Source organism: Lagenorhynchus albirostris, chromosome 2, assembly GCF_949774975.1.
Source record: "Lagenorhynchus albirostris chromosome 2, mLagAlb1.1, whole genome shotgun sequence".
In the NCBI taxonomy this organism is placed as follows: domain Eukaryota; kingdom Metazoa; phylum Chordata; class Mammalia; order Artiodactyla; family Delphinidae; genus Lagenorhynchus; species Lagenorhynchus albirostris.
The window spans coordinates 88,762,104-88,770,638 of NC_083096.1; positions in this window are offsets into that span (position 1 = coordinate 88,762,104).

The following is an 8,535-nucleotide window of genomic DNA, read 5'->3' on the forward strand; positions in this document are numbered from 1 at the left end:
AGTTCTCAGCATTAAACAAAATATATGTAAAAAATCAGGTGCACAATGAGCACTCCACAAATGATAATTGTCATTATAGAATATTGCACATGTGCCTTATCTTCCTTGCTTGACTTAATGCTCCTTAAGAACACCAACCAAACCAATGTTGCTTCCCATATCACACCTAAAATCTACTTCCTATGCAAAATAGGCCACATGGATAAACACTCACTGAATAACAAATGAATTAATTTTAGTAAGAGTAACTATTATGCATATTGTATATACAAGAACCGGTTGGCCCAAGGGCATACTTTTGGGCAGGGATGTTCTGATCTCTTTCAAATCACATGTTGTAGAAGGCTGTCCAGACATACCACCTGCCTTAGTACAAGCACTAGGAAATGCAGGATGGATTTTAGCTGAGCCTTTTTGCAGTCTGAGAAGGGTTGCTGTAAAACTCGTAGCCGTAAGAGTGAGGCACTGAGGTAGTGTGCACACCAGGTACACCTGGATGAAAGGCAAGTATGGTTTCTCTCATCTTGTACTCCAGCCCTCCCAGATCATCATTAGTTCCTACTATGTCTCCCGAGCTATGTTTCAGAATGCTCAAAGCATTCTTCTCCCTTAAAAATAAAACAGGTGAGCTAGGGAGTTCTAGCAGTGTAGCATATGAAGCACTTTGCTGGTGCCTGTGGGTCTGGACTCAGTCCTATCTCTGATTTATTTTGGGTTTCCAATCTGTAGAATGGCGTTGAGGTCCTGACCCTGTTCTTACTACCAGATCTTAAGTCTCTCAGGTGAGTTTAAGAAAGTTCACAACCATCTGTGCTAGTTCAGCTGGTTTGTTTGAAAGTCTCCCAACCCTACTGTGGGCTCCTGGAAAGCCCTACAGGGCTATTAATATTCCTTTTTTCTGGCCTCTTTTTCAACAGTAAGGACAGACCCCAGCCTATGATTCTAGAGCAGCGGTATGCTGCCCACACCTCTCAAAGGACAGTAAGAACTGGGATTACAGCAGTGATGGGGACAGGGTGAGGGAGGAGGGTGAGACTGGACTTGGAACTAATAAGCTGAGGGGCTTGGGAAAGTCACTTAATCTCTCTGGCTTCCTATCTCATGTATTAGTAGGAAATGATTTCCAGAAACAGATTAACATGCTATTACTCTCTCTTTCCCCTGTGCCTTCACACCTGATGCTAGAATATCTAACAACACTTTTGAATAGAATAAATGTCCAGATTCTCAAATTTCCTATGTACTCTCTGCTAGAATTCGTCTGCCTGAAAACTAGTCTACAGTCTGAAGATTTTCCTCCTTGCTTCACTTTTCACAATTGTTATTTCTTCAATGGGGAGAGAAAACAATATAAATCAGGCAGGTCAAAAAAGATTGTAGATTTAGCTCTTTCTCTTCAATGAGGCAGCCAATAAGAAGATGTAGAGATACGGATCTTTGTGAGACCCTGATGGGGTCTTTGCTCTTGAGGTTGAGCCCAGTGACCATGTCAAAGATGTCAAAGGAATGTCAAAGGCAAAATTCAAGACGAGGAGGGCATCCCACCTAGCCAGCACCTTCCGATTTTCATGGGTAAGCAGCTGGAGGGTGGCTATACTCACTCAGACTATAACATCCAGGAAAAATCCACCCTGAACTTGGTGCTGCACCTACCAGGTGGCATTACTGAGGCTTCCTCCCACAAGCTAGACCAGAAATACAACTTCGACGAGATAAGCTCTCCCAAGAGTTTCCCTCACCTGCACCCCTATGCTGTCAAATGTTACAAGCCACACCAACAACATGCACCTGAAGAAGAAGGTCAAATATAGTCCCTCCTGCTCTGCAGGGTCATACCCCCATGGTCCTGGGAGTGTCAATAAAGTTTCCCTTTAGTTGAATGGAGCAGTGAAAAAAAAAAAAGATTGTAGATTTAAACCTAAATATACTAGTAATTACAGTAAATGTAAATGGGCTAAATACTCTAGGCATAAGTCAAAGATTGGTAATCTATTTTCTTGTTTAAATACTGCTTAAGTGTATGCTGCTTACAAGATACATACCACAAAGCTACAGCAAGATTGAAGTAAAAGGTTGGGAAAAATATACCATGTAAACACTAGCCAAAAGAAAGTTGATGTAGCTATACTGATATTAGACAAAGCAGACTTTAAGATAAGAAGTATTCCTTGAGATAAAGAAGGGCATTTTGTAATAATAAGGGGTTGATCCAACAAGAAGATATCAAAATTCAAAGTCTCTATAATATGTAAATTGACAAAACCAAAAGGAGAAACAGACAACTTCAAAATCACAGAGGGAGATTTTAAAGTACCTCTCCACAGTAAGAAGAAAAAGAAAAGTCAGTGTCTAGATCTGAGAAGATGATTAATAAATTTGACCTAATTGACATGCATAAAATACTGTATCCACAGTTGCACAATCATTATTTTCAAGTGAACAAGAAGGAGTGAGGAGGGTAGGGTCCCTTGTTTCCAGAGAGTTCCCATCACTTAAAGCACACACAAAGAAGAAATACTCTGATAAAGCGGCAGAATCTAACAGGTAGTACTCATAGATGTATACACAGAAATCTGAGAGTGTTGCCATAGTAATGAGCATATGGGAAACCAGGGTAGTGGTATTAAAAGAAGGCATTCTTCCAGTAAAATGTGAGTCATAAGTTGGAAGAAATAAAGGGAGAAGGTACAGTTCCCATCCCTTATAACCTTGTGGACAGATACCGTACTTACAGTAAAAAACCATGGGAATGCACCTGCATTGAACTATTTATTCATTAATGTTCATTTATTTATTTAATAATGACCTAGTGGGGCTTCCCTGGTGGCGCAGTGGTTGAGAGTCCGCCTGCCGATGCAGGAGACACGGGTTCTTGCTCCGGTCTGGGAGGATCCCGCGTGACGCGGAGCGGCTGTGCCCGTGAGCCATGGCCGCTGAGCCTGCGCGTCCGGAGCCTGTGCTCCGCGACGGGAGAGGCCGCGGCAGTGAGAGGCCCGCGTACCGCAAAAACAAACAAACAAACAAAAAATAATGACCTAGTGAATGCCTACATTGTGCCAGGTACCATGAGGATGCTGGGTTGTATGAGTAAACAAGACACAGGGCTCACCATCACTGGTACAGATAGGTAAATAAGTGGAAAATTATGATCTGGTGAATTAAGTGCTACAGGCCAAGTTGGTCCAGAGTAACCACTAGAGCCAAGCAAAAAGGAGTTCAGCTTGAGGAGCGGGCAGCTATGCACCTGGGGTTAAAGATTCCAAAGAAAATGGTCAGAGGTAGGTGGAAGGACTCAAAAAATGTATTTGGAAAAGATCATATTGAGAATATCCTGCATTTAGTATTTAGATACAATAAAGACAATGGAGAGACAGGGGGCAAGGGAAGCCTAGGAATGTGATAAAAAATTCACCACTAAAAAAAGTAAAATAGCTCTGATCTGCTGATGATATATGTCTGAGAAAGTGAAAAAAGTGAAGTACAAAAGAGTCTGCTTCTGACATTGTGCTGAAATAGGAAGTTTTATTATATCAAGTAAAAGTTTATACACTATGTTTGGTTGTACATTATATAAAATAAACAGGAAGGTAGCCTCATAAAAAAAAAGTATGCTTCTGTACATATCAAAGATAAGAAACCAATTATGATGGATTGTTCTGGAAAATGGGACTACAGAACATGTGTGGACCATTGTAAAAACAGTCACTCGGCTTTTTAGCTCTTTGCATCAGGAGATAGAGCTACTTACCCCACCCTTTGAATCTGAGCTGGCCTTGTTATTTGCTTTGATAGAAAGCAGCAAGAGGGATGACCTTGTGTGAGTTCCTGGTCTAGTTTTGAAGAGGCTGTGCGGCTTTTGCTCTCACAGTCTTAGAGTGCTGAGACTGCCATGTGAGCAGAGTGAGCCTGAGGGAGGACAAGAAGCATGTGGTCAGTCACCCTAATGGCCCTAGCTGAGAGCCAGGCAACCCCAGGAGCAGTGTCAGCCAGTTGACTGCCAGCTGACCATAGAGGCATGCTTCAGCCCAACCAAGACCAGTAGAAGGAGTGCCCAGCTCATCCTAGCCCAAATTGCTGATCTACAGAATTGCAAACTAAATTTATTGTTGCTGGGTTTTTTTAATTTAAATTTTTAAAATCGTGATAGAAAACACATGCTGTAATATTTATCTTCTTAACCATTTTTAAGGGTCCAGTTCAATAGTGTTTACTATAATCACATGGCTGTGTAACAGCTCTCTAGAACTTTTTCATCATCCTAAGCTGAAACTCTATACCTGAACAACAACTCCCCATTTCCCAGTAAGTACCGTCTACTTTCTGTATCCATGCTTGTGACTACTCTAGATACCTCCTGTAAGTAGAATCATATAGTATTTGTCATGTTGTGATGGGTTTATTTCACTCAGCAAAGTTCATCCATGGCATAGCATGTAAAATTGTCACTATTATAAGCCACTGTATTTGGGGGAGGTTTATTATGCAGCAAAAGTTAATTGATATAAAAAGGGTAGTCTCAAAGGGTCTGATTCATTAAATCTGGGGTGAAGACTTGAAATCTAGTGAAAATATTAGATATTAACTGGAGGAAATAGCAAGAGAAAAGATTTTGGAGCCAAACCACAAGCCACACAAGAGCCTTAGGGACCAAGGTAAGTCCTGTGAGACTTATCCTCTAGGCCAGTGTTCCCTAAACTGCCCTTCAGAGTTATGTCAATGAGTGCTGTGTTCAGGATAAAAGGAGTTCTTTGGTTGAAGGTGTTGGGAAAATGCTGCATCTGAGAAGCATCTCTTGGAAAATCACAATTCTCATGGTATTGAAAGCCCCAAGAAGTCCTCTATGCTTAACCTGGCATTTCCCAAATATGTTTAATTCATGAATTTTTTTTCCCAAGTTTTCCACATTACTGTCCTACAGAACACACCAAGAAGGGGATACAGTAGACAGTGTTTCCCAAATTATTAAATATGAAATCTTTTTGTCATGCATACTTGATATTTATAGTTTATATATAGCTTTATATGGTATATAGTTTAAGTAACACTGCAGCTGTGTTAAGTAGAAACATATACCTCTAAAATTTTTAACAGCTACATTTAGAAAACCGGTGATGTTAATTTAATAATATTTTATTTAATCTAATTTATCTATAATAACATTTCATCATGTGACTACTCATTTATACAATTAATATAAAAGTTATTGAGATATTTTACTTTTTTTCCCTTTAGTGAGTCTTCAAAAGCTGGTGTGTAATTCATACTTAAATATGCATTTCAGTTTGGATGAGCCATGTTTCAAGTGCTCAGTAGCTGCCTGTGACTAGTGGCTACTGTTTTGGACAGCCCAGCTCCAGAGAGCCCAGCAGAGAACTCAGATTTGGCTCTTATGTTATAGGCTCCCCAGAGTTTTGCTTTGATTGACATGCATTTTGGACTTAGGACCTCCCTTTCTTTTGAGGGATGCTATAGGGAGCATCCATTTATAAAATATGCCTTGTGTGTACTGGGAGGATGTTCACCCTCACATTATACAGTGTTCTCTTTAGGAAAATCCTGGGGAGAAGTTTATTTCTCTTCTTAGAATCTAAACTAGTTGGATCTGTCCTGTTGGTTTGCTCTGATCTTCTGGATATTATATATTGTGTAACTAATTTCTTTTCCTATTTTTTACTGGCTACCTGAAATGTAGAATCAAATTTGTGGCCCACACATAGTAGGCATATAGGATACATTTCCCAAATGTGTTTCATTTATTACCAGCTTGCAAAACGCTGGTGTTATTTAGAACATGTTTTGCAAAATGCTGCAGCTGATGGAACAGCAACCTGTCAGATCCAAATGATAGCTCTGATAGTGATGTTTGAGAAAAAAAAAATGGTGGTGGAGTGAGGAACTAGAGACAGCAGGACAAGAGTGGAGCAGGTGAGCGTCAATGTGTAGGAATAACGAGCAAGGTCTGGTCCCACAGACTTGCCTGCCTCCCATCTGGGCTCTCAGAGCTTCCAGCCAGGAGGTTTTAAAGACCCAGGGCGTGGCCCACCTGCTCCTTGTTGCTGGGAATGGTGGCTACCACTCCTGGTTAGACTGTGGTGGCCCAGGTCAGCTGGTGGGAAGGGAACTCCCGCAGCCAGCGCCAAGCGGCCTTAGGAGTCCAGGCGGCCTGCGCTTGAGAGGGTCCTCACTTCCCTCACGATTTTCCCGGGGCAGAACCCAACATGGACTGCTCCTTCCAGCCAAGAATCCAGCCTTGGATTCTGGCCTTGACAGCTCAAGCCAACTCAGGACGCCCCTACAGAGGTTCTGAAAAAAAAAAAAAAAAAAGTCAATCTTTAGCAATGGATCACACAGCCTGTGGGTGTGGATGAAGGGCGCAGGTAGCTGAGAGAATTGTGAAGTGCAGGAGGTGTAGATCACTGACACCTCCAGCGCGCTGCCACTTGACCTTCAATTGTCTCCTTCCAGGAACAGGGATGGGGATTTCCTCATTGGGCTCACTCCTCCCTGTGGCTTCCCGTCCAGTCCAGCCGTGACAGCAAACCGGCTCTCTTCATCACCCTAAGAGATTCTGGCTCCTCTGCCCTTAACTTCTGCTCTGAGCTCGACAACCCTCGCGAAGGAGGGGGGAGGGGGCGTGGAAGATGGGGGAGGGGACGCCGGTAGAAGAGGGGACAGAGTGCCGAGGGGCCAGCAAGTGCGCTTGCCGGGGGAAGCGGCTTGGGGTCGCTCTGGCTGGGATCCAGTGCCCTCGCGGGAGGGAAAAGAGGGACAGTCGCTGTCTCGGCCCCGCAAGCGGGGCGGATCATTCCGTGCAAGTGATGAGGAGGCTGGTGGTTCCTAGCGAGATGGCTCAAGGACAGCCCCGCTGCTTGGGTCACCACCTGCCAGCATACTCCAACCACCCCGCTCCCCCTTCGAGGTCCCTGCCCCGCCGGGAGGGCGATGAGACAGTCAGGGGCAGCATGACTCAGATTCCTGGATGGGGTGTGCTGAAGTCAGAGGAGCGGGTCCTAAAACACTGGGTACTGCCCCCTGACCCGCTCCACTTCACTTTCCCCTCAGTTCTGAGTATGATCCAGAGACTGGAGCCCGGGCTGTAAATGAGGAGTGGCCTCCGGGTGTGGATGGGCCAGAGGGCAGAACGGAGTGTGGGTTAGGACGGAAGCCACACTACCAGCTTTGAAATGCATTTTCCAGCCCTTTGACCTTAGGCAAGTCTCTCACCCTCTCTGCGCAGGCGTCCTGTAAAGTGGGAATAATCACCATGACTACCACAGGGGGGTCCTAATGAAAATCCAGTGAGTGGATGTTCATTAGAGTGCTGAGGACAGGGCTGTTCATAGCGTGCTATATAAATGTTGGTTAAATAAATAAAGCAGCAGGAAGGAACTTGGAGCGAGGACTGGGGGAATATGGAGGGTGACTTCCTTCTTGGCAGAGCCAGGACAATGAGATAAGGAGCCATGAGGGTGTGTGGACTCCCAGGATAAAGACAGCAATCCAGACACATGTGCAAACGGCTAAAGTGCAAGCCACAGGGATCACAGGGAGATGGGGAAACCCTGGGCCAGAGATGTTGTAATGGCTCTGAAATAAGTTCAAGTTAAGTTCAAGTTTTCTCTTTGTAGTTAGTTTACAAAATGGCTGGGTCAGCACTTTGTGCAAATCTGGGGTCTTCTTTTCTGCGGATGTATGAGTACATTCAGTATATAATGGAATATCTGATCAACAATTCTGAGTCCTTTCATATAATTTATCATCCAAACCCACGTTCGAGTGAAAGGGGCATTAGAAATATGTAATTTTTGAAATGTTTATTTTTGATTGATGTTATGTTATACAAATGGACTTACCAAATAGTTCTGTTAAAATTTTTTTCAAAAAATTATTTTTCTAAAAAGTAAATATATATATATGCCCAGTAAATCAAAATTTTAAATTCTGAATGATTATTCTTGCTCCATATTCACAAACTTCAATTAATTTCTTAGCCATATTTCTAGTAAGATGTCACTGGCATTTTTCTGAAGAATAAAGGTTTTTCAATGTGGTTTTACTATTTAAAAATTTTTTTATAATGTTGCCTGAAATCTTCAAAATTGCTTTTCATGGTTAATCATTTCAAAGATGCTGATACCTTTGGTGTTACTTTGCTAGGGCTGCCATAAAAGAACAGAAATTTATTTCCTCACAGTTCTAGAGGCTGGAAATCTGAGATCAAGGTGTCTGCTGGGTTGGCTTCTTCTGAGGCCTCTCTCTGTGGCTTGTAGATGTCCATCATTTCCATGTGTCTTTACACAGTCTTCCCTCTGTTTGTGTGTGTGCGTGCATGTGTGTGTGTGTGTGTGTGTGTGTGCGCGCACGTGTGTCTGTATCCTAATCTTCTCTTCTTATAAGGACACCAATCATACTGAATTAGGGGCTACCCTAATGACCTCATTTTACCTCAGTTACCTTCTTAAAGGCCCTGTCTCCAAATACAGTCACATTCCGACATACTCAGGGTTAGCACTTCAACGTATGCATTTTAGAGGG